The following is a 25,289-nucleotide window of genomic DNA, read 5'->3' on the forward strand; positions in this document are numbered from 1 at the left end:
GGCTCACACAGCAAGTACCTTTGCCAGCTCAGCCGTCTCACCGACCTACAATATTTAAAAACACCAGTTGTGGGGCTGGAGAGATGGCTCAGCAGTTAAGACAGCACTTCACTGCTCTTCCAGAGGACCAGGGTTCAATTCCCAGCAACCACATCGTGGCTCACAACCACCTATAATGGGACCAGTTTCCTTCTTCTGGTGTGCATGAAGACAGAGCACATAAAATACATGAATAAATAAATCTTTGGGAGAAAAGTCTTTAAAAAAAAAAAAAAAAAAAAAACTAGGGCTGGAGAGATGGCTCAGAGGTTAAGAGCACTGACTGCTCCTCCAGAGGTCCTGAGTTCTATTCCCAGCACCCACATGGTGGCTCACAACCATCTGTAATGAGATCTGGCGCCCTCTTCTATATACATAATAAATAAATAAATCTTTAAAAAAAAAAAACTAGTTGTAGCATTTATTCCTGCTTCTGAAAAACAGAGAGAGGGAATATTACCAGGAGACCTGCTAAATGAATTGCTGGTGCAAATGCCAAGTACAACCCAGGAAAAAAGACAGAAAGTCATTCTTTCCTTGCAGCAACTCGTCAAAATTAACCAGCCATTTGCATACACCTAATTCTAAGTTGCTACGACGTTCAGAGGTAATCTCATTAGACTGAGAACATTCTCCCACTGGCTTAATTTTCTCTGCCCGTTGCCTATATTATGATTTCCTCTTACAGTTCAGTTAGAGACCTAACCTTTCTAGATTTCATCTCTTAACCTTTCATGCATTTGATTTTTAAAAAAAATTAAAATAAACTCTGCTTCAAAAGCACCATCGGTGCTCCATGGAGTGGCAGGCACACCTGCCTGTCACCCCAGCAGTCGCTCAAGGCTGAGGCGGGAGGTTCTCAGGTTCCGGGCAAACAAACAAACAAACAAACAAATCGTCAAATTAAATTGAACTCCAGTGTCTTGCTAGAAGATAGGTTTATTTTGAACTCTAGTTACCAAACACTTTAAATCATTATGGGGAAAAAGAATCAACATTTTTCCCTTTGGTTTTTCTTAAAAAGGAAGCAACCATCGTCAAATATTACCCTGTGCCCCGTGTACGTGTGTGTTGGGGGTAGAGGCTAGTTCTGGAGGTCAAAGGGCAACTTTCAGAATCCTGTTTTCTCTTACTGTGAGTTCTAAGGATAGAATGCATGTGAGCTGGCTTGCAGGGCACATGCCTTTACCTCCTGAGCCATCTCTGTCTTGTCCTTTAAACATTTTAGTATGGAGCTAGAGAGATGGCCCAGTGGTTAGAGCACTTGCCGTCCTCTCAGAGGACCTGGGGTTCAGTTCTCAGCACTTGCACGGACTCTCCTAGCTGTCTGCAGCTCTAGTTCCAGAGGATCTGATGTTGTCTCCTAGCATCTTTGGGCACCTGAAGTCATGGGGACATACCCACACATAGAAGCACACACATATACATGTATAAAAATAAAATAAAATCTTTAAAAATACCTTTTTAATCTTAAAAAAAAAAAGACAAAGAAGAACCATTTCACTGAGTTAACATTCGTGGTTTCACTTGATAAACTGCCACATTAGTCGGGAACAGAACAGAACTGACAGAAGGTTTCCTGGAGAGCTGCTGGTCCTCAGACTATGGTGGAAGCCCAGAGAAACTGGTTCTAACATCACTGAATGGACGCCACAGCAGCAGGATAGATCGACTTGTCAGTGAGAGCGAGGGTCAGCAGGCAAAAACAAAGTTGCCCTTTCCTGTGTCCCTTTATCTGGGCTGCCACCAGAAACTGTCATCTGCCCTTCCCACCCATGTACGTGTGTCACACACAAGCACACTACACACAATAAAATAATAAATAGAAATAAAATAAAATATTTTAGTTGTATTGTTATTGAAGAATGTTTTTTTTTACCTGTGCCTAATGCTTCCTTCCTTCAAGGAGAATTCGACCATATCTCTCTTTATTCATGCGAACCTAACTGGTAATTTTGTAGAGAAGAACTGGGTATGTTCAACCTGGCTCAGCAAACGCTAATAGACAGGCAGCACAAACCCTTCCATGTTATAAATCCTACATGCAGCCTAATCTACATAGAGAATTCAGGATGGCCAGGACTACATAGAGTTCCAATCTCCAGAAACCAAAAAGAAAAATCATAACAATAATAATAAAAATAAATCTTTCACATAAGGGAGCTGGGACCTAGAGCTGGGCTCTGCTGGGAAACCCATTTGCTCCTAAATGAAGTCAATGTAACTGTGCCCATAATAAAGCAGGTCTTTGGCCTGAATAGTCTACTTTGTATTTCTTGAATGGTTAAGGAAGAAGTAAAGTGGGGTGCTTTTTAACTCAGGCCTTTTCAGAAAGGCTACCGGCATCCCTGCAGGACAAACCTCCGTGTTCTATTACCGGAGGGCTGAGAAGGCAGGAGCCGACGTGAACCTCAGCGGAGGTGGAATTATCCTTGCGATGACTGCAGTAAATGTTTGTTGAAGGGGAAAAATGGGAAGAGAAGATCTACCATATATACCCAGTTATAATGGAAAGCCTATTTCTGCCATATACATTAGAGGAATTGTTCGAGAAGAGTTCATCCATGTGAAAATATTAGCACTGTAATTCTGCCAAGGTCAGCAAGACCTAGTGATTCGCTGAGATATCACCTTCATTTCACCAGGTAAATAAAGGTTCCTTCCTCGGTGCGTCCTAGCAAGAAGCACTGCAGAACAACAGTTAAATTATGAGTACAGCACATATGTTCCGTACCATATCGTTTACAGCACAATTTAGCATAGACATAATGCTTTGTAACAAACTACAGTACCATTCACAAAATGCATTTAAATAGCATAATTTAGTTCATTAAATTCCGTCATTTACAGTAAATCAAAATCATCTCAGGAATTGAGGAGAGTACACAGTTGTTTGTTTGAATAGTTAAGCTAGGCAAGTCAATTTCTTTCTGAAGGTCAAGGACAGAGTTGTTTCCATTTTCTGTTATAAAAAAGATACAGCGGGTGTCAAAAGATAATTTAATGTCATCTCAAAATGATCAACCCGCTTTTTCTGCCTCCCCCTTCCTCCCTGTCTCCTGGCTCCATCGCGTATCACTGCCATCCCTGAGCCAGATTTCACACCCCCAACAGGTCCGTGGGCTAGTTACCTAGGGTAGAAATTCAGATATTTACAAAAATCTCAAACATACTCTCTCTTCAAATTTTTAACCAAGATGTATATATTTAATCCTGAGAAAGCTCCAAATCTTCAAACTGTAGTGTGTGACAATTTACTTATCTATTTATCCTGGCTCGACAGCTGATCCTCGTGGGTAGGAGCCTGTCCCGTTAACTGTATTTTGAGCCTACGATCTGGTAATGTTTGTTGATTGTAAACTTCTAAAAAGCAAGGAATGGTCTAATTATTCACCTCCTTATTTTCCTCAGAGCCCCAGTCACAGATTTTCACATAGACCCAGGAAATAGTTGTTGTTAAAATCCTGGGCCAAAGGGATGATTCAGCGCAGCACCGCCCTGACAAACTGAGCTCAGTGCTTGGGGCCGCATGGTGAAAAGAAGGGGCTAGTTCCCTCAAGTCGCCCACAGGTACACCATGCCACACACATGCCTACACACATACGTGCATATGAAATAAACAAAGAAATGTGTCTTAGTAAGGTTTCTGTTGATCTGAATAAAGCTCATGACCAAAATCAACTCAGGAAGGGAAGGATTTATTTCATCTTACGGCTTCTAGTCTATGACGAAGAGAAGCCAGGACAGGAACTCAAGGCAGGAACCTGGAACTGAAGCAGAGACCATGAAGGAACACTGCTTACTGGCCTGCTCCTCATGGCTTGCTCAGCCCGTGTTCTTATACAGCCCAGGGTCACCTGCCCAGAAGTATCACTGCCTACAGTGAGCTGGGTCCTCCCACATCAATCACTAATCAAGAAAATGCCCCCACAAACTTTCCTATGGGCCAAGCTGATGGAGAAATTTTCTCAGTTGAGGTTCCTGAAATTTCCTGATGACTCTAGCTGTGTCAAGTTGACCATAAAGGGGCATGCCTCGGAATACAGTTCATAAGCACAACGAATCAGTCTATACTTAAAAAATAGTATTTGTTTGTTTGTTTGTTTGTTTATTTGTGTGTGTGTGTGTGTGTGTGTGTGTGTGTGTGTGTGTGTGTGTGTGTGTGTGTGTTGGTATGAGAAAGCACATGACATTGTTCCCATATAGAAGTCAGAAGGCAACCTCACAGGACTGGGTTCTACCCTTCTACCACGTGAGGCCTGGGTGTCACAGAGGCCATCAGGTGTGGCAGCAAACACCTTCGCCTGAGGAGCCACCTCGCTGGTCCAAATCTACTTTTTAAATGGTTTTAATACATAAGTGCACACAATATACATATATAATATACAATAAAAGGCACCCAAAGGAGAAGGCAGAATTAACAGAGTATTCAACCTGATATCACTGTCCACTGTCTGCATAAACTCATGCTTTACCTTCCCCCCGTCTTTCTATTAATCGGGGCCTGGCAAACTCACCAGGAGTTTTAACATTAGCCAGCTGCTCTGAAGCCAGCCCAAGCTAGCCAGTGCACTACACTTAACGTGGGTGTGCCTTACGCAAGCACTGGGTGAACCATCGAAGAGACAACCTCTGGTTAGATCCGAACTCAGCCCTGAAGCTGCCCAGAGGCCAGGGAGGTACCCCAAAAGAGAGCACAGTGTCTAGACTAACAAAGGTGGCACAACACATTCTCTTTGAAGGCCCGGCTTCTCTTCTTTTTTTTTTTTTTTTTCGAGACAGGGTTTCTCTGTGTAGCTTTGTGCCTTTCCTAGAACTCACTTGGTAGCCCAGGCTGGCCTCGAACTCACAGAGATCCGCCTGCCTCTGCCTCCTGAGTGCTGGGATTAAAGGCATGCGCCAATGCTGCCCAGCCCCCCGGCTTCTCTTCTAGCATGTTCTAGGGACCACTAGAAGTGGGAAGGAACGCTGTGGGAACAAGTGTGAAGGACAGCTGCCATGAGAGACAGCTTCTCCGGCTTCCTGCCCTTTGCATGACGTTTCTCTTTCCTAAAGGAGGAACAACTGAGAAGAGTATTGAAATTAGGGACTATCATTCTTTTCCAAACCTGAAACTAGGGCCAGCGAGCAGGCTCAGCTGGTAACGGGAATAAATGTAATTCAAAAGAAAAAAAAGAAAAGAAATATCTTGTCTTGTGGTCCTTTCTTTGGGCATTTCTGTCTTATTAGTTTTTTGTTTATTTTAATTTCTAGGATTTTTTTTTTTTAGGGGGGATTTCTTGTTTTTTTTTTAATTGCTGTTTGCTGTTTGTTTGTTTGTTTGTTTGTTTGTTTGTTTAAAGAGAAAGAAAGAGAAAAGAAAAACCATAAAGTGGGATGAGTGGGGAGGTGGGGAGAAGCTGGAAGGAATCAGGAGAGGGAAAAATCTATGACCAAACTTATTGCATGAAAGCATTTTTAAATAAAATACACATATAAAGAAAATTTTAAAATAAAATGTTAAAAGAAACTTAATGTTCTGAAAGGCAAACTTGAAAGTATTCTTGTACATAACTGAATTTGGGGGTGAACATCACTGGCTCGAAGAACCAAGTAGGAGTCTGTTCCCATGAACGGCTGATGATATTAAATGACTACTTTCACTGAGGGCTGCAGAGACAGCCAGTGAGAGCCCTTGTTGTTCTTCCGGAAGGCCTGAGTTCAAGAGCCAGCACCCTATCAGGCTGCTCACAAACCCTGTAACTACAGCCCCAGGTGATCTGATGCCCTCTTCTGACCTCCATGGGCACCAGCACACACACAGACAGACACACAGACATACACAAATCCATTGTTTAAAAAAAGAATCATTGGATTTCCCATAGTGCCTAAATAGTAAAATGCAATAAATACTATTTAAATTGTTTAAAAACAAAAGGTTCCATGTAGGGGTGGTGGTGTGGGCCAGTAATTCTGGTACTAAGGAGACTGGGGCAGTAAGATTGCCACAAGTCAGAGGCCAGTCTGAGTTACATGACAGTACCAAGCCAGTCTTGGCTACATAGCAAGACCTGCTCATCAAAAGTGAGTGGGAGTGAGTGGCTGGGCAGTGGTGGTTCATGCCTTTAATCCCAGCACTCAGGAGGCAGAGGCAGGCAGATCTCTGTGAGTCTGAGGCCAGCCTGGTCTATAAAGTGAGTTCCAGGACAGCCAGAGCTGTTACACAGAGAAACCCTGTCTCAAAAACAAACAAACAAAAAAGTGTGTGTGTGTGTGTGTGTGTGTGTGAGAGAGAGAGAGAGAGAGAGAGAGAGAGAGAGAGAGAGAGAGAGAGAGAGAGAGAGAGAGAGAGAGAGAGTCAAGACTTTCAGGAACACCACCAAAAAATATGACATTGAAACAATAACAAAAACTCACCAAGGACTTGGATTCGTAGCAGAAGAAACTCAACTCATTCTGCACAGGCTCAAGCAGCATCCGGAAGTGATATGTCAAGACAAGTGATTAAATGATGTATAAACCCAGTCCGATGCAGGCTCAGCAACATCCAGTTACACACCCCCAGGAGGACATGGACGCTCCTCACTGCGTATTTAAAGAAACTGTCTGGGAAAAGGTTGGGCAGGGTCTCCCTAGGCAGGAAGAAATATATCCATATCACTCTATTTAAGAACCTCTCATTGTAAATTCCACTTTGGATTTGGCAGGGACGGCAGAGGCTCACTTGCTGGTTATAGCAATTCAGAGAGAGAGAGAAAAAAAATCTTCTGGTTATATTATCATTCCAAATATCTGAATTTGGGGCTCCTTTAGAATTCTTTACTCTTGCTTTTACCCTCCAAAGTGGAGAGTTAAAGGTCACAGTTCAGGACCCACACTGCCGAGTGAGCCCCTCCCAACACAGCCATTCTGGGGTGACCTTTGCAGCGGGTCTCTGGCATGGGCAGTGCACAGTCTCCCAGAGCAAAGCCAGAATGTAAGATGAAAAGTCACATGCGGAGGATGACGCAAGGGAAACAGTCATGACTCATGCTGAGAGCCAGAGAGAAATTCCAGGTCCCAGGCACACGCGCGCCTAAGCCTGCTGCTGTGCCGAGCATAAAAACCCCTTTCACGGTGTATCCTTGGAGATTCCCAGGCGCAGAAGGGTGACATCCCAGAAATGAGACTTTGGCAGGGGCCGGGAGTGTCTCCTTGCTACTCGGAGGGTCCAGAATGCATTGCCCTTGGTTTCTCTGGGAACTTCAAGGGACGCTTTCCCAATGCTCCAAAGCCTTTGATGTGCTGCTGTGGAAGGAGGCTCTCTCATATTCCTTCAGGAGGAGCCTACTGAGGCAGCAGCGACCTTGACCTCCACATGGAACACTACAGAAGAAAAGGTAACAACATCTACATTGTACATCTCAAGGCAAGAGCTTCTACTCAGAGCTCATACGCTGTTGTCTTTAGATCCCCAAGGAAGAGATGGGGGTGGAGGGGTTGGGGAGGAAGGGAGAGAGAAGGACGCAACCCCAGCTGAGGACAGTGTCCTGTCTTCCAGAACTATTGACCCACGGGGCATGTTGGTACCACTGGTGCCCCTCTGTTGTTTCTGGTGGTGGGTTGGAACCCAGATCCTTGAGCACACTAAAAACACTGTATCATTGAGATATGTCTTTGGCCCTGTCATTGTTTTTTAAATGATCCAGGCAGCCTTCCGTGAGCAATGTCTTCTAATGATGACTGACCCCAAGACAAACTACCAGCCACTCAACAGGCATCTGACGCCACTTGCCTGCCATTGCTCTGAGTAACACAGAGCCCCATCTGTGCCAGTGGACACTGACAGTCAACACCCAACAAAGGGGATCCACCCAGTGAACCTGGTGTGGCGGATGCTAGCCCTGGAAGTCCTGCGCGTGTGTGGCGCTTCTCCCAAAAGCCCCGTGGGAAGTCACACCCAACCTCTGCTTCTGCAGAGACTGAAGGGGAAGAGTAGGATGAGAAGAAGAAAGGGAGTATGCAATCAGGTCCTGTGACTGGCTCTTGCACCAGTTGAGGTACGTGATGCTGACAATGATCATAACCTATGGAGCCCGCCCCCCCCCATGGAGCCCCCTCCCCTCCCCCCCCCCCCCCCCCCCCCCCGCCAGCTATCATCTCCAGGGCCATGGGTTATGCTCTAAGGCAAACACTAACACTCTCAGTTGACAAAGAAAAAGTGTCTCAGGAGCCTGACTTGGGCCCTGTCACATGACTACTAATAGGAAAGACTGACAAGAGCCATTTCCTTCCAAAGTCAATACTCTCCTCATCAGCCATTGTGCCTCAGAAGACAAAGACTTTCAAAATCCAAGTCAACTCCGGATTTATAAGCAAGCCTAGCCTTTCTTGGGAGACAGGGGAGCCTTCTTACTCAGCCATGTCTCTGAGAAGGATGGACTAAGGAGGCAAACTTGAAAATATGCCCTAGGAAAGAGAGTACTCAAAAAAATAATAAATGTCTTAACACTTCTGAGAGTAGTGGGTACAGTTTTATTTACATACATATGTTGGGGTTTTTGTTTTGTTTTGAGACAGGGTCTCACTATGTAGCTCTGGCTGTCCTGGAACTCACTATGTATATCAGGCTGGCCTCGAACTCACAGAGATCCACCTACCTCTGCCTCCCAAGTACTGGGATTAAGGTGTATACTGCTACACCTGGCTACTAAATGTATTTATTTAATTATCTGTCTGAGGTACCAGGGATCAAGCCTAGGGCCTCATCTGTGCACCATAGTGCTCTAGCAATGACCGTTGTCCTCAGCCTTACCATGTGACTTTAGGAAATCCTTTCATCTTCTCTGCAGCTCACAGCTGCTCCCCTGGTTTTTATATCTGTCGACATGAACCACTCTGTGTGTAATTATAAAGGATGTGTGAACACAACCTCCATTTTGGGAACCTTCAAAGAGCCAGTACCAGAAGTTGTGATGAAGTTGAGAAATTTAGTACTAAGGCAAGCTGCCAGGTACTTGTTAATGGAATCCTCTTTTAACAGAGAAGTAAGCGGAGTCATGGAGCGAGGCAGGCACCTGCCCAGGTCGCATGAGAAGCCCGGCATCTTGCTGTACTGAGCAGCTTTGGAATGGCCGAAACAGCAACTGGGACCACCAAGACCGGATAAATTCTGGAGGTTAAGGTTGAAGTCAAAGCTAAGAAAAATGACCAAATGGAGTGGAAAAAACCAAGGAAAGGTGACTCACCTGGAGCACCCAGGGTCGGTCGGACAGCCCACTGTCAGGCAGCCAAGAACAGGCCACAGCTTAGGCTTTATGATGCTGCTACAAAGGCCAGGCTTGAAGCCCAAAGATGGCCACAAGGAATTGACACCGTGGAGTGATTGTCTCACGTGATCCCAGCCCCAGTTCCATCCCCAGGTGTGGTGGTACATGCCTGTGAGCCCAGCAAGAGACAGAAGAACCAGGCCAGTGAGATGGCTCAGCCGACAGCGCTTGCCACTCAAGCCTGAGGACCTGAGTTTGAGCTCTGGAACTCATAGTGAAAGAGAACCAGTCCCCAAAAGCTGTCCTCGGGTAGCCAGACACATGCCATGGTAGATGCATGCCCACACTCACACATCGCGCACACTAAGAATTTGTTCATTAAAAGAACCCAAATGGAACTAGGGGGGGGGAGGAAAGGAAGAAAAATATTAACACATCGTAAGTAGATGCCATTAGAAGGGGATCGTGGTGAGGAAGAGGAAGTGTGCCACATGAAAAAAACGCTGCTTTCATCATGGTCTGGTTAAACTATGAACAAGGAACAATGCTGCCTCTAAATTTTTGAATTAATAAAAGAAATAATAGAAGATATGCAAAAGAAAGCCAATAACTTGTTCAATAGACCTAGACAGGAAGGCAAAGTAGAGAAGATTAAAGTCCACAAATACCAGCTTGAAATATCCAGAGAGCCAAAGCCAGGTCCTATGTGACTCATAGTGGGGTCTCAGAGAGGGAAATGGCCTTAGGCAACATGGAATCTCCACTAATTCACACAGGGAAAATGCAGCCCTGAGAATGCATGAGACACTGGGTTTAATCTCCAGCACCACAAATAATAATAATTAACAATAATAATAAACAGACTCCTAGAAGATACTGGCAACTTTTTTGTTAAACAGGAGTTTGTACAAGAAGAAAGCCAAACAATGGAAGGGGAGGGGGTACAAATGAACTATGCAAGTTGTAAGTGGATGTTGGGCTGCAAAACATTTTTTAAAAACTTAATTCTGATAATAATACCTGAAGAAAGAACAAAACACGAACTTGGGCAAGTCTAGCCTAGGACACTGCTAGGGTGCTTTCCTGACCAAGATTTCTGTGCCTGTGAGGTAGAGAGTCTTCAACACCTGAAACTGAGACAGAGCGGCTGACTTGGACAGCTCCAAAAAACACAGTAAGCACCTCTGTGGATGTCGTGGGAATCAATCCAACAGGAACTTGTGTTGGACAAAAACTAGGTAGAAGAACCCATTGCTGTCTTTCAAATGTGCCTACATTTTTGCCTTAATCTCCTTTCTTTCTTCCTTCCTTCCTTCCTTCCTTCCTTCCTTCTTTCCTTCCTCCCTCCCTCCCTTCCTCCCTCCCTCCCTCTCTCTCTCCCTCTCCATTCCCCTCCCTCCCTCCCTCTCTCTCTCTCTCTCTCTCTCTCTCTCTCTCTTTCTTTCATTCTTCTTTCTTTCTTTCTTTCTTTCTTTCTTTCTTTCTTTCTTTCTTTCTTTCTTTCTTTCTTTCTTTCTTTCAATAGGGAAGCCCAGGTCAGTCTCCACTATATAGAACAAGACCCAGTTTCTCCACCTGTCTCCCCAAAAGAGAGAAAGAAAAGAAAAGAAGATGCCAGGTACTGTGGCACACATTCAGCTTGTGGGATGCTAAAGCAAGTAATTCTGAGGTCTGGGCTTCCTGATGACTCTATCAGAGAAAATGAGGGGCTAGAGATGTAGTTCTGTGGGTGGGGTGCTTGGCTAGCACGCAGGAGACCCTGGGTTCATAGCACAAAACTGGATGTGGTGGGACATGGCTGGAATCTCAGCACTCAGGAGGTGAAGGCAAGTGAATCTAAAATTCAAGATCATCTTACACAGGGAGTTTGAGGCTCCCCTGAGTTAGATGAAACCCTGCCTCAAAAATAAAGACATAAATAAATAAAATATTATAACAAAGACAGAAACATCTGTTCACTTGGCCTTCTATTATAATTCACATCATTGGCTCTCAAAGGACAAAGGTATTTTGTTTCTGTGTGCTGAAGAAACTCCTTAAATTGCTAAAACAAAAACAAAAACCACAGAAATGGAATTCACAGTGAAATTCTACATAGTTCCAAAAAGTATGTAAACCTCTTGTTAAGAAGCAGTATAATATTTTTATGGTAGTCTAGCAAATTATGTGAGCTACTAAATCAACTTGGTTCATTTATTTACTTTGTTTATCGGTCAGACCAGCCCATTACAGGATTTTACCACTATAAATGGGCCCCTGGACTAAGTCGGGCAGGCAGGCAACAACTCCATCAAACCCAATAATTAATTGGGCAGTCCTCCTCCATATGTCATGGCGACTACTCATTAAAACAGTGCATATGGCTCATACCTGCATGTGCTAGCCTTTTGCTTTTGTTCACGGTTCAACAAATTTATGAACTATAGATCGAGTGGAACAATGAAAAATTAGTTCAGGGGATATTATAATAAGGCTGAAAGGTTAAAATTAGAAACGAAAACTTTAAAGCATGAAAAAATATGTCACCTTGACAACCGAATTCGTGACAAACTCATAGTGCATATCTGTGGATTGGCTTCTGTGTTCAAAGCTAGAGTTAAGAAACAAAGAGATTCATTGTCCATGCCCAATGTCTTGTTTTTACTTCAGGAGATGTCATCTGTGTTGAAAAGACAAGGTCACAGCATGAAGTTGTCACTGGATGTCACAACATTTGTCCATTTTATCATCACTTTGACCAAATACCAGACAGAAAAATCTTAGGGTGGGAAAGTTTCATTTTGATTCACAGTTTCAAAAGGTGTAGTATGTGATGGCTCGGCCCTGTGCATGAGCAGAAAGAACGTCATGGTGATGTAGGCCTGTGGTAGAGGTTGCTCTCCACTTAGGAGCAAACAGGGAACAGAGAAACAAGAATTGGGACCAGGTGACCTACCCTTCCAGGTAGACTTTACCTCCTAAACTTTCCATAACTTCACAAAAGAGTTCAAGAAGCTGGATACTGAGAATCCACACGTGTCCCTGTAAGGGACATTCTGTATTCAAACCACAACAGCCATGTATTTCTAATCATCACAATTCTCATTTAAGATGGTTGTCTTAAGAGATGTGAGTGAAGTGTATCATTTTGGCTATGGCATGTCTATTGCTAGTCCATGCAAAAATTAAATATGTAACTTGATAAAAATAAAAAAGGTTACCAAGGCAGGTGTGCTGATTCACGCCTCTAATCTCAGTACTTGGGAGGTGGAGGCAGGAAGACCAGGAGCCAGAGGGCAGTCTGGGGGCCAGTGAGAGGGTGCAGTGGGTAAAGTCGCTTGCCATGCAAGTTGGACAAGCTGAGTTCAATCCATGGACCCAGTGGTGTTTGGAGAGAACCAACTCTCAAAAATTGCCCTGTGCATGATGTCGTATGCACCCGCATTCACAAACCCACACCATACACACATATACACACAATAATAAAAAAATAAAATAAGTGTTTTAAAAGTTGAGTCTGAGCCGGGCGGCGGCGGCGGCGGCGGCGGCGGCGGCGGCGGTGGCGGCGGCGGCGGCGGTGGCGGCTCACGCCTTTAATCCCAGCACTTGGGAGGCAGAGGCAGGCGGATCTCTGTGAGTTCGAGGCCAGCCTGGTCTCCAAAGCGAGTTCCAGGAAAGGCGCAAAGCTACACAGAGAAACCCTGTCTCGAAAAACCAAAAAAAAAAAAAAAAAAAAAAAAAAAAAAAAGTTGAGTCTGGGCCACATAAGAGTCTGTCTCTGTCTCCAGAGAGAGAGAGTTGCCCACCAAGATGTACTCAACAAGTAAAAACACTGGCTGCCAAGCCTGCCAAGCCTAGGCTGATGCTCAGGACCCACCTGGTAGAAGAAGAAAGAAGACAACCAACTTCCACAGTCATCCTCTGACCCTCACATGTGCTACACTGTGGTGTTTGTGCATGCACACACGCACACACACACATGCACACACACATGATAAAGAAATAAATACATTCAATACAAATAATTTTAAAATACCTCTCTTATTCTGTCTCAGAATGTAATCCTAGCACTCAGGAGACTTAAGCAGGAGGAACTCTTCCTGAAGAGAAAAAGATGGGAAAGTTCTCCTATGAGTGGACTGTGAATAATATCTGGACTCAGATTTCCACTTGTGCTGGCAGCCTCTGAGCACGTGACTTTCTTCTAATCCTTAGTTCAGAATGTCACTGTCCTCCTACTTAGTTTCAAGCAAGAAGCCAAGAGTCCATGAAGCAGAGAACACACAAGCAGGAAAGAGCAGATGCTGGTGCAGGATCATCCTTGACACTGTGTAGAGGAGACAGCCTCACGCAGGTCGTTTTGGTCTCCTTGGAAATGAATCTTAACGTACCCATCCAAAGAAAGATTTGAAGGGCCGGAGCAGTGGCTCAGCAGTTAAGAACACTTGTGCTTGTAGAGGACTCAGGTTCAGTTCCCAGCACCCGCATGGTGGCTCACAACCGTCCATACTCTAGTTCAACACCTTCTTCTGACTTCTGTGGGCACTAGGCACACACATGCTGCACATACATACATGTAGACAAAATGTGTGTGTGTGTGTGTGTGTATATATATATATAATATTAATATATATATTAAAAAGAGCCGATGAATATTTTCAAGTTGTGCTAACATGGAAAGAGGAGAGACACATGAACAGGTGGGAACACTCTGCCTTCGAGGAGAGTAGCTGCCCTGAAATCTGTTCTACATATTAAGTTTCAGAAACAGTGCTGGCATGAAGCGAACCAAGGCTTTACAAAGTCTGAACATTGCAGGTTTGGCCAAGTGCTAAGCGCAGTTGCACTTGAAACACTCGATCCTTCCTCTCCACCCAGGTGCACTCCAATGCATCAGGCCATTTTACCTGCTCTGACCTGTTTTAGAGACATTCTAACCGAATCCTAGCATTCATTCTGTGGTTGCCATTCTAAATCTGTCCGTTCAAAAAAAAAATTGATTTTTTTTCCCTCCACTCACATTTATCAGTCCGTTTTTGGAAGCACTCTCTGCCACGTTCTTAAATAAGTAAATAGGATAACTGTGGTAATTGCCTGACCTGAAAAGTGTAGAGAGCTTCAAGGTTAATGGTCCTGGCACAAGATTTTCGCTACAAACAGCAGAATCCTCTAGCCCTTTGCTGAGGCATCGGTTCAATATCAAGAGGAGATCAGGCCATGAATCGAATTACTCAAAAGAGAATTATCTAAGTCCCCGAGTGATCTAATGCACCTGAACTGGGCTCCAGGAAGAACTCCAGTAAGAGAGGCACTCCCTGGACATACAGGAGAAAAGTCAAATATTTAACAAAAAAAAAAGAAAGAAAGAAAGAAGAAAGAAATGGCACAGTCCTGTTTCAAATGTCCTGAAAATTCCTTGATTCCTTTTATAACCCTGAAATTCCTTCCCCATGAAGGAGAAAGAATCATTACTATTAAACCTCTTCATCTCTGCAATTCCTTTAATCAGTTTTCATTAAAGACTGTCAAACACATACATCATTAGAGGACTTTTAAATCTGAGTTTTATTGAAGATACATTACATATGCTTAAACATTTCAGTTCAGCAATGCCCATCAGCAATAAGGATCACTTCAAGAGGGGGTGTTAACTGAATTTTCTGATCCCACAGTGATCCAAATAGCAAAGGAAATCAGGGCATGGAGCTCAGATTCCCACCCTCTCTTCTGTCTGTCTGTCTGTCTGTCTGTCTGTCTGTCTGTCTGTCTCTCTCTCTCTCTCTCTCTCTCACACACACACACACACACACACACAGAGAGAGAGAGAGAGAGAGAGAGAGAGAGAGAGAGAGAGAGAAGCCAGGTAGCCGACAGATCTTTCACCACCCTTAGAGACCCTATAGACTGCAGTAAATGGGCAAAGCTCCCATCAGGCATCCTGTTAAATTTATAAGCAGAAAAAAAAATGCACAAAGTCAACTTGCCCTATAAAATGTTTATTTATTTAATTAGGGGAGGCAGGATTGAACAAGTGTCACTCTGCAGCCCAGGCTGTCCTGGAACCCACTATGTGGCCCAGACTGGCCTCAAACTCATGGTAATCCTCCTGTCTCAGCTTCCCTGATGCTAAGATTACAACTATGAGCAAAGGAGTTTGTTTTTTTTTTTTTTTTAAGTTAAAGAGAAAAACCATTTTCAGAGTTTAAAAGTAGATCCCCAAGATAAGTGAAGCCAGAAGCACCCCCTTCTAGCTCATCTTCACCACTCTTCCGGTGACAAGCCCAAGATGTTTCTATTCTGTGTTTATAAGCCTGTTTTACTGTTATGAAGTTCTAAGGTATTTCATTTCTAGACTTACAGTAAATATGACTCTCAGCTCCACAGAAACCAGAAGACCGAAAGCAAGCCCCTGACCTGGGTCTCACAGAGTTCTGAGGTTGTGCTCACGAGGAAGAATGTCACTCTGGGGGCTGGAGAGATGGCTTGGTGGTTAAGAGCACTGGCTGCTTTTCCAGAGGACCTGGGTTCAACTCCGAGCATCCACATAGCTGCTCACAACTGTCTGTGACTCCAGTTTCAGGAGATCTGGCACCCTCACACAGACATACATGCAGACTAAACACTAATGCACATAAAATGAAAATAAATAAATCTTTAAAAAAAAATCTGTACAGTGTCCTCTGACCCCTTGATTCACACACGCACACAAGCATGCGAGCACACACCCACGCACATCGGGGAGAGGGGGGCAAACTACAGGTCAATGTCCTCAGCAAATCCTCTGTCTCTCTTCAGGAAGTTCTTCAGAATAGGGTTTTTGTCCTCTTCCTTGCTTCTTTGTAAAGCCATCCAGCTGACCACAGACACCTTCCCCTGCACTAAGTAACCAGCCTCCCCGGCACAGCCTTCCAAGGGCAGCACTGACACTATCCTCTTTGCTTGGATTCAAATGTGCTCATTCACTGCTAGAAGAAGATGCTAATCAGGTTGGTGTTTAATTACCTGGGTAGAAGGAATAGAGTTAAATTCCAATTAGCTATGAATTAGGAGGAAATCAAGGCCCAGCTATAACTGTCATAGTCCACACCAGGATTATGTTGGTAGCCTCATACCAGTTTAAACATTAGTAAAGCTCAAGGAAAATGTTCCCACACCTGGATGGTGATGGAGCACTCCTTTAATCCCAGCACTTGGGAGGCAGAGGCAGGAGGATCTCTGTGAGTTCGAGGACAGCCTGATCTACAGAGTGAGTTCCAGGACAGCCAGGGCTACACAATGAAACCCTGCCTTGAAACACACACACACACACACACACACACACACACACACACACACACACACACACAACAATGAAAGAAGGAAAGAAAGAATGAAAGGAAGGGAGGGAGGGAGGGAGGGAGGGAGGGAGGGAGAGGGAGGGAGGGAGGAAGAGAGAGAGAAAAGAAGGAAAGAAGAAATAAATTTAGAAATTAGAATTGTAAACAATTCTGTAATTTTTATACTGATAATCAGATTTTCCTTTCAGTAGTGAAGGAGTTTACCAAACAAAGGAAAATGTTAGTGCTTCCCTTAGAAGGTCTGGAAAAGGAATATTATCATGTTAACATATAGACAGTCCTTGCCACTTAATCCCTGGCCACTTAAACATCAGTGAGTTTTTAAAATCTTTTTTCCCAATTCAAAATATGTGTAAGTAAGAATACACACCAGCTAGACACCTCCCAGTACTTGGGAGGTAGAGAAGGAGGCAGGAGAATTGCAAGTTTGAAGTCAGCCTGGACTTCATCACAAGGCTGAGATTAGCCTAGGGTATCCAAGAAACTTCTTTCTCAAAAACTAGGCATGAAATCAGGCAAGTGTCTCAACCTGTAATTTCAGCTCTCAGGAAGTAGAGCCAGCAAGATCAGTTCAAGGTCATCCTCAGCTACTTAGTGAGTTTGAGGCCAGCCTGAGTTATATGAGAACTTATCTAAGAAATACACACACACACACACACACACACACATACATATATATATATATAATCATATATATGCCATGTTTGGCTTTGCTTATTCATGCTGACTACAGTATACTTCAAGTCTGAACTTTAATGTTTCATTGTCATAACTTTTCATTGTGCTGATCTGGATAGACTAAGAGTCTTCTACAAAACAAATGGTTAATAAGGAATAAACCTGTTGAAGGAATAAATTAGCAGACGGGTTATGCCCATCGAGTGTCCCCACCACAGAGAAGGTATTGTGCCCACTCTACCCTCTGATTAGGTTTATATTGCAATGTGACTCAAAAGACTCACTGTACTGAATAAAAATTTAGGCAATTAATGGTCTTATTTCTTAGGAAGAACTGCTTTCTATCATATATTAACACAGATCTCACTCAATTAAAATTGCTCACAGTCAGCAAAAATAATTTCTGCATTGTAATGAAATAATGAAATAATTATATGCAAGGGAGGACTTGTGATCTTTTTAATTATTCTATTCTTCATTTTTAAAAGGGCTATTTGAAAACGTACTCTTATAATTGATTGCTATAAATCAGTCAAACTCATTCTAAGGATCATAAATATTCTAACTTTTAAAAGACAAAGAAATGCTAAATATTCAATAGAATACTTCAGTATTCAGAAAATTTAATCTGGGGGGAAAGGAGAGACTGCTCTTTGGAAAATAAAAAAGTAAATTTGTTGTCCCGTGAAAAATGAAATATCTTGAATGTCAGTGACAGAAATGGAATTAGCAAGAGATCTTTTTATTGTTTTTTAAGGTCATTAGGCTGTGAATTCTGTAATTATGGAAATCGTCAGTCCAGTTCTCTGAGAATGTTTGCTCCCATCCATAAGGTAGTGGAATGTTCAATCAGTCTCTCTCGTGGGAAAGTTAGGTCATAACTGTAAGTGTACCAGCAAAATTGAATTAAGCAAAGAGATTTCATTAGTATTTATAGCCAGAAGGCATCTGTAAAAGTACAGGGCAAAGAAGTTATGTGGAAGTCAAAGGGGGGGTGGGGGGGGGACTGTTCCTGTGACAAAGGGGAAGCTGAGAGGGATCTAAGTGTGTAATGAATGCGAGCTATTGAACGCGGCTGCAAACAGGGAGCCGCAAAGATGTCAAATATTGATTTTCCTGGGTATGCCTTTGGACTACATATGTAATTGTTTGGATTTGCTGTCTTCATGGTACAACAATATTTGTTGTCGAAGGTTAAAAAGCATGATGTGAAATCAACTAAAAACTGAGACACATGTTGGAGAATTATAATAATCCTCCGCTGAGAATCTCGTTAAAGAAGTTTCCATGTTTGCTTGCAAAAGGATGTTTTTAACTGAGAAAATATCACATATTTTCCAAAAGAACACAGATGTTATTGAAAATAATTTTCTTTTAACATTATTTTTAACTTTGCTCGCTTTCTAATTTTATTGCATGTTCTTCTAATTTTGAAAGTTAGGCCAGACTTTTCTTTTTCAATGTTATTACAATGAATGCAATTAATGCTATACTGATAATAAAAATCTGCTGCTGCCCCTCTAGCAGAACTATTCCCCTTTAATATTTTCCTTTTCACTACTAAAACTCCACAAAGAAAACATGGCTGTTTTAAAGTCTTTATACGCATGCATGCAGAATAAAAAGTCACAAACTCGAGTGATCGAATTAATAATCAAGCTAATACGCTTACTGAATAAAATACTTTGTTAAATATTTTATGCAAATTTTTTTTTTTTTTTTTTTTGGTTTTTTTCCAGACAGGTTTTTTGACTGTTCAGGTCTCAACAAAGAATGTCAATGATCGTGGCTTTTAAATAACAGGGGTGTTCCATTGGTCTTGTTAGAAACCTTAATTATATTTTTTAATAATATTTCCTTGTTCTTTTTCTCTCTCTAGTGTTAATAACAACAACACTCTTTCCAAATAGGCTTTATTGTACTTAAAACCACAAGTATCACAAAAAATAAATAACAATAAATAAAAAAAAAATGATGACACTTAACAAAAGAAAGAAAAAGGTGTAGGAAACATTTCAGGCATTAGCAGGGCACACACAGGTAAGGGGGGGTGGAGTGTAGTATCCGTCAAGAGCCTATACCATTTTAATAGTGTAGGGAATATCTAGATAGAAAGACTGAAAAAAAAAAAAAAAAGACAGCCTCTGTAGCAGAGACAAGTTTCACGTTTTATTTTCAGGGCTCACTGTTCGTGCTCCTAAGTGCTTAACAGACAGGTAAGACAATGGTGACATGGAAATCCAAGGCAGTCTTCCCCCAGAGTTTGCAGAGCGAGGATTCGAAGGCTGCAACCCAGCACCAACCGCAGCTCCTCTGCGAGGTGAACACGGGGCAGGAACCAACAATTCAATCGAGTGTTTCTGAAAAGGTGGCTAGGGAATATCCATCATAAAGCCATTTCTACTTCTCAAGAGCTATTAGTGCCCGGCCCCGTGGCTTCATTAACACTCGCAGGTTCCCAGTTTTCTTTTATTTCCGCCTTCACGCCACGTCTAGGATATGGACGATTTGCAAATTCCTTGCTCCGGAGGAAGCCTGCTGCCACGCCCCCCAGTGACTGACTGGCAGAGGCAGGGCAACTTTGCTGGAGAAGGCGGATTAGCTGGCGGTAAATGGGAAACCTTTTTTAAACACCACCGGGTTAATCGGGAATTGGGCCGAGGCTCTGAGACATGGTGCTCTGTCTTTCAGCTGACTTCAGCATCTCTATGCCAAGCACGGGCAGGCCACCGGCCACCCAGGGTTCAGGGTTCCAATGCAGCTCCAGAAGCTACAAGTTTTCAGTCCCTTTCTCCAGACCTCAATGTTGCCTAAGCAAGCATTAAGAGATTATGGTTATAATAGGTGTGCTTACACCAAATAAAAGGTTTCATTAATCAAGCTACATTGAGATAAACCTGTCACTGGACAGAGAAGACAAGAAATCAAATGCTGTGAAACTTCTGACAGATTGTTAAATAGATACCCTTTGAAACAGAATTTAATTTACTGTGATATTACAGCTATTTATGCATCAATAGACAAGTGCAGATTGAGTTCAGAGGGCAGCTCTAGAACTGGAAAAATAAAAGCACAGGATGAAACAAAAGGTGACGGTTACCTTTGTCTGATTACCCTACCTAGGGAGGTTCAACTGGATCCTGTAGAGAACCAAAGCGAGACAGGTGGGGCAGGACTGGACAACGAGCAGGTCCCGTTAAGGGGCCTTCATCCTGTTACAGACTTGACCACAACTTAAACACTCAAGAGCCGTTGTAGGGCCCTGGAGGTCACGCTAGCTCTTCTCTCTCGCTCCTCAGCAGGTGAGACCTCTCCTTTGTGTGTTGTATGTCACAGTTGTCTCAGAGGGCCACTGCAAAGACCGAGGCCACATTTGAATAGCATCTGGCAGAGGAGCTCAGAATGACAGTCCTTGGTCTTTCCTTAGTCCTTTTCGTTTCTTTCCTATTTTTCTTCCTCCCCTGCCTATCCCCCAGCACCAGCCACTGTGCCCTACCACACATCCATGCTCTCTGTAACTCTTTGGCTGACCTTCAGGTGATGACAGGGTTCAAAATAAAGTTATAAAAGCCTTGTTTGTGGAGTCAGTCACATGACTCGTGGGGCAAAACTGTATGCAGGCAAACTTGACAGTCTCGTATGATTCCCCAGGACACACACAGGGGCAGATTCCCACAAGTTATCCTCTGATCTACACACAGGCACACGCGCACACATGCATGCAGAATGGAAAGTACAGTGTCTATTATAGTAAGGAAATAGAAAAGACCCAACTTTACTATTTCATATAAAGACTCAAATTGAAAATAATACCTATATTCTCTAACATTCATTATTTTAAGTGCATGAAACCTGTAACTTCCACCCATCATTTTAATCAGGTATTCCTTTGTTTAAGTTATATTTCTCAGCTGGGTGTGATGATGTATGCCTTTAATCCCAGCATTTGGGAAGGAGAAGCAGATGGATCTCTGTGAGTTCAAGACTAGCCCTGTCTACAATCCAAGTTTCAGGCTAGTCAGGGCCACAAAGTGAAACCGTGTCTCAAAACAAAAACTAAATGTTTCTCATGCACACATTGAAATAAGTAAACTTTATTTTAAGTATAAGTGCCTGCTTGTACAGAGAGGGTATTGGGTCCCCCGGACCTGTAGTTATTGTAGGTTATCAACTGACATGTGGGTGCTGGGAGCCACATCTAGGAAATGTCCTTAACTATGGAGCATCTCTTGAGCACCAAAGCAAGTAAATAGTTTGGAATCAAGACTGAGGGCATTAATTTTTCTTAAGAAGATTAATTTCAGCTGGGTGCAGTGGCCCACACCTTTAATCCCATCAATCAGGAGGCAGAGGCAGGTGAATCTCTGAGTTCTGAGTTTGAGGCCAGCCTGGTCTACAGAGCAAGTTCCAGGGCAGCCAGGGCTGCACAGAGAAATCCTGTCTTAGAAGAAGAAGGAAAAAAAAAAAAAAAAAGAGGAGGAGGAGAAAAAGGAAGATTAATTTCCAAATTATTGTTTTATCTTGTTAGATGTGTTTTGTTTGTTTGTTTGTTTGTTTGTCTGTTTATGTTGTGAGTTTTTTCCTCCCAATTGCTGGGGTTAAAGGCATGCTCCACCATTGTCTTGCATTATATTTGTTTTGTTCTGGAGACAAAAATCTCAATATGTAGCCCAGGTTAACTTCTTGATCTTCTTGCTTCATCCTGTATAGTGCTGAAATTACAGGCATGTAACACGACATCCAGTGTTCATATTACTGTTTTGTTTGCTTGCTGGTTGTTGTTGTTTTAGATAAAGCTCTCACGTAGGAGCCCAGGCTGGCCTTGAACTTGTAGTCATCTTCCTGCTACAGCCTCCCAAGTGCTGTGGTTACTGACACCAACCATCACATCCACCTCAACCTACTAATCTTGGCTTTGTCATCAAATCTGACTACTTTAACCAGGTCCCATGTGTAGCTAGAGTTTTCCTGCCTTGTCCACAGTCAGGACAAATCTCTGTCACCCGCCAGTTCCACAGCCGCTCAGACCCAACCAAATAAACACAGAGACTTATATTGCTTACAAACTGTATGGCCGTGGCAGGCTTCTTGCTAACTGTTCTTATAGCTTAAATTAATCCATTTCCATAAATCTATACCTTGCCACGTGGCTTGTGGCTTACCAGTGTCTTCACATGCGGCTTGTCATGGTGGTGGCTGGCAGTTTCTCTGCCTCAGCCTTCTGCTTCCCAGAACTCTCCTCCTTGTCCCGCCTATACTTCCTCCTGCCTGGCCACTGGCCAATCAGTATTTTATTTATTGACTAATCAGAGCAACAGATTTGACATACAGACCATCCCACAGCACCCATGCCTGAATTCTAGCACTTAGGAGACGGAAGTAAGAGAATCCTGACTTCAAAAACAGTCTAGTGGCACATGCCTTTAATCCTAGCACTTGGAAGGCAGAGGCAGGTGGATATCTGTGAGTTCGAGACCAGCTTTGTCTTCATAATGACTTCCAGGCAAGCCAAGGCTACATAATAAGACCCTGTCTCAAACAACAACAAAAATATTGAAAGGAATAATATGTGTGCTAGTGGAAAGTAGTGCTGTAGCATCACTTGAGTATAAAATATGATAAACATCTATACTATAAATTCTAAAGTAAACTCTAAAGCAATAACAGTAATAAAGCTATAACAAGTTAGGCCAACAAACAAAAGACCTAAACTGTAATGATAAGACATACTCATTCTGGAGCCAGGGTTAGTAACAAAGCATGAGGGTTAGAGATGAGGGTCACTGTAGATGTAACCAACCATCTTATTAAATAAGAAACACAGAACCAATGTAAAAGAGAAAGTCAAGAGGTCAGAGCTCAGAGCTCAAATCTTACCCTTCCTCCTGCAGTGCTCCTAGCTCTCCGAAAGAGACCTACTTCCTGTGTGTATATCTTTAAATAGTCTTTCTGTTCTGCCTTCTCATTGGTTGTAAACCCAAACACATGACTGCCTCGTCACTGCCTGTAAGTATAGCCCTCCAGGTCTTAAAGGCGTATGTCTCCAATGCTGGCTGTATCCCTGAACACACAGAGATCTATGGGATTAAAGGCGTGCGCCACCACCGCCATGCTCTTTCTATGGCTCTAATAGCTCTGACCCCCGGGCAATTTTATTTATTAACATACAATTAAAATCACATTTCAGTACAGGTCACAAGTTGGAGGCCAGCCTGGACAACATAGTGAGACTCTTCTTTAAAAAAAAAAAAAAAAAAGTGCTCAAGTCAATTGAATGCAAGAAAAATAAGGATCTCAAGTTCAAGACCAGCCTGAGCTACACAGTAAGTTCAAAGTCAGCGTAAACAAGAGCTCAGTGCATCTAAGAAAGTATGTGCAAGCCCCTGGCCTCAATCTCCAACATCAAAGAAGATAGATAGATAGATAGATAGATAGATAGATAGATAGATAGATAGATAGATAGATAGATAGATAGATAGATAGATAAAATCTATCAGCACTTAAGGTCAGTGTGAGAGCCCACCAAGTTTTCCTAGTGGCTTTACCAGTAGGGCTGCATAAGAGGATGACTGGACCACAGGCCTGGGTACCAGGTGTTTGGAAGGGTCTACACTTGGTTGTATCTAGCAAGGGGGAGGTCTTTGGCCTCGCCCCTTGGCATTGACATAAAAAGCCCTTTTGAATAAAGTTCTAGACTGGTGGGTTTTGACCCAGGCCCTCCCAAGGCTATCCTGTGTTTCTGTCTTTCCTCTAGTCATCTAGGCATCTCTTTCTATCTAAATATTTCTCACTTCTCCCTGCGCAAGAGTACCTTGGTCGTAAAAGTGGGGGCTGCTCCCCCATAGGTCAGCAAGATGACTCCTTGGGTAAAAAGCTGGTTATTGCCAAGCCTGATGATACGAGTTCAGTTCCTGGGAGTCACACGACAAAGAGAGAGAACTGACGCCTGACATTTGACCTCTGACCTCCACATACATGCTATAGTGCATGTGCCCCATACATATGCACAAATAAACAAATGTTAAACTATTTTTTGAAAGAGCATTCAAGGAAACAAAGAAAGATATAACGAGTAACATAATGACCAATTTAACGTACCACAGCCAAAAAATTCACATTAAATAAAGTGTATAAACACCAGTAATTAAAAGTCAGAGATTGCCAATCCGAAGCAAGAAAAAAAAAAAAAGAAGGGCCAGAGAGACAGCTCAGCAGGTGAGGATGCTTACCTCCAAAGCAGGAGGGTTCAATCCCTGGAACCCACATGGTAGGAGAGAACTGACTCCTACAAGTTGTTCATCAATTACATACCCACTGTGACATGTGAGCTCACACATATATATGCACACACAACTACTACTAATAATAATAATAATTATTATTATTATAATACTCAAAGAAGGAGAGAAAAGAGATGAGAACAACAAGTCTTAGCTTGGTTCCTGTTGCTGTGATAAAAACACCACAAAGAGAAGTGACTTGGGGAGGAAAGAGCTTACTTGGCTTACAGCTTGCAGTCCATTGCTAAGAGAAGCCACAGCAGGAACTAAAGCAGAGGCTTCAGAGAAGTGCTGCTTCCTGGCTTGTTCAGCTGCTTTCATACACAACTAAGGACTACCTGCCCAGGTTGGCACCACCCACATCAATCACGAATCAAGGAAATGCACTACAGACCTGCTTACAGGGGACCCGATGGAGGCATTTTCTCAATTGAGGTTCCTTTTCTGAGATAACTCTAGCTTGTACCATGTTCACACACATACACACACACACACACACACACACACACACACTCATATATGTATACATAACATATATAATATATATATACATGTAACATGTATATATGTGTGTGTGTGTGTGTGTGTGTGTGTGTGTGTGTGTGTGTGTGTGTGTGTGTGAAAAAGGAAAGGAAAGACCCCAGTGGGGTCTGTGACTCCTACTTGTAGCCCAGGGCCCAGGGTCCAGGCAGGAAGGCTGTTTGAGCTCCAGGCCCACCTGGACTATATTGTGCCACCCTGACTCAGAC

At 43.1% G+C, this 25,289-nt stretch overlaps 1 long non-coding RNA gene across 1 annotated transcript; it reads left to right on the top strand.

Moving 5' to 3' along the window:
- The first annotated feature begins 7,088 nt into the window (after positions 1 to 7,088).
- Positions 7,089 to 9,674, top strand: LOC143271908 (uncharacterized). Its single transcript, XR_013049238.1, has 3 exons — positions 7,089 to 7,397; positions 7,707 to 8,057; positions 9,041 to 9,674. It is a non-coding gene; the product is annotated as an uncharacterized LOC143271908 (long non-coding RNA).
- The last annotated feature ends 15,615 nt before the right edge of the window (positions 9,675 to 25,289 follow it).

This window comes from Peromyscus maniculatus, chromosome 2 (genome assembly GCF_049852395.1).
Source record: "Peromyscus maniculatus bairdii isolate BWxNUB_F1_BW_parent chromosome 2, HU_Pman_BW_mat_3.1, whole genome shotgun sequence".
Taxonomy (NCBI): Eukaryota; Metazoa; Chordata; class Mammalia; order Rodentia; family Cricetidae; genus Peromyscus; species Peromyscus maniculatus.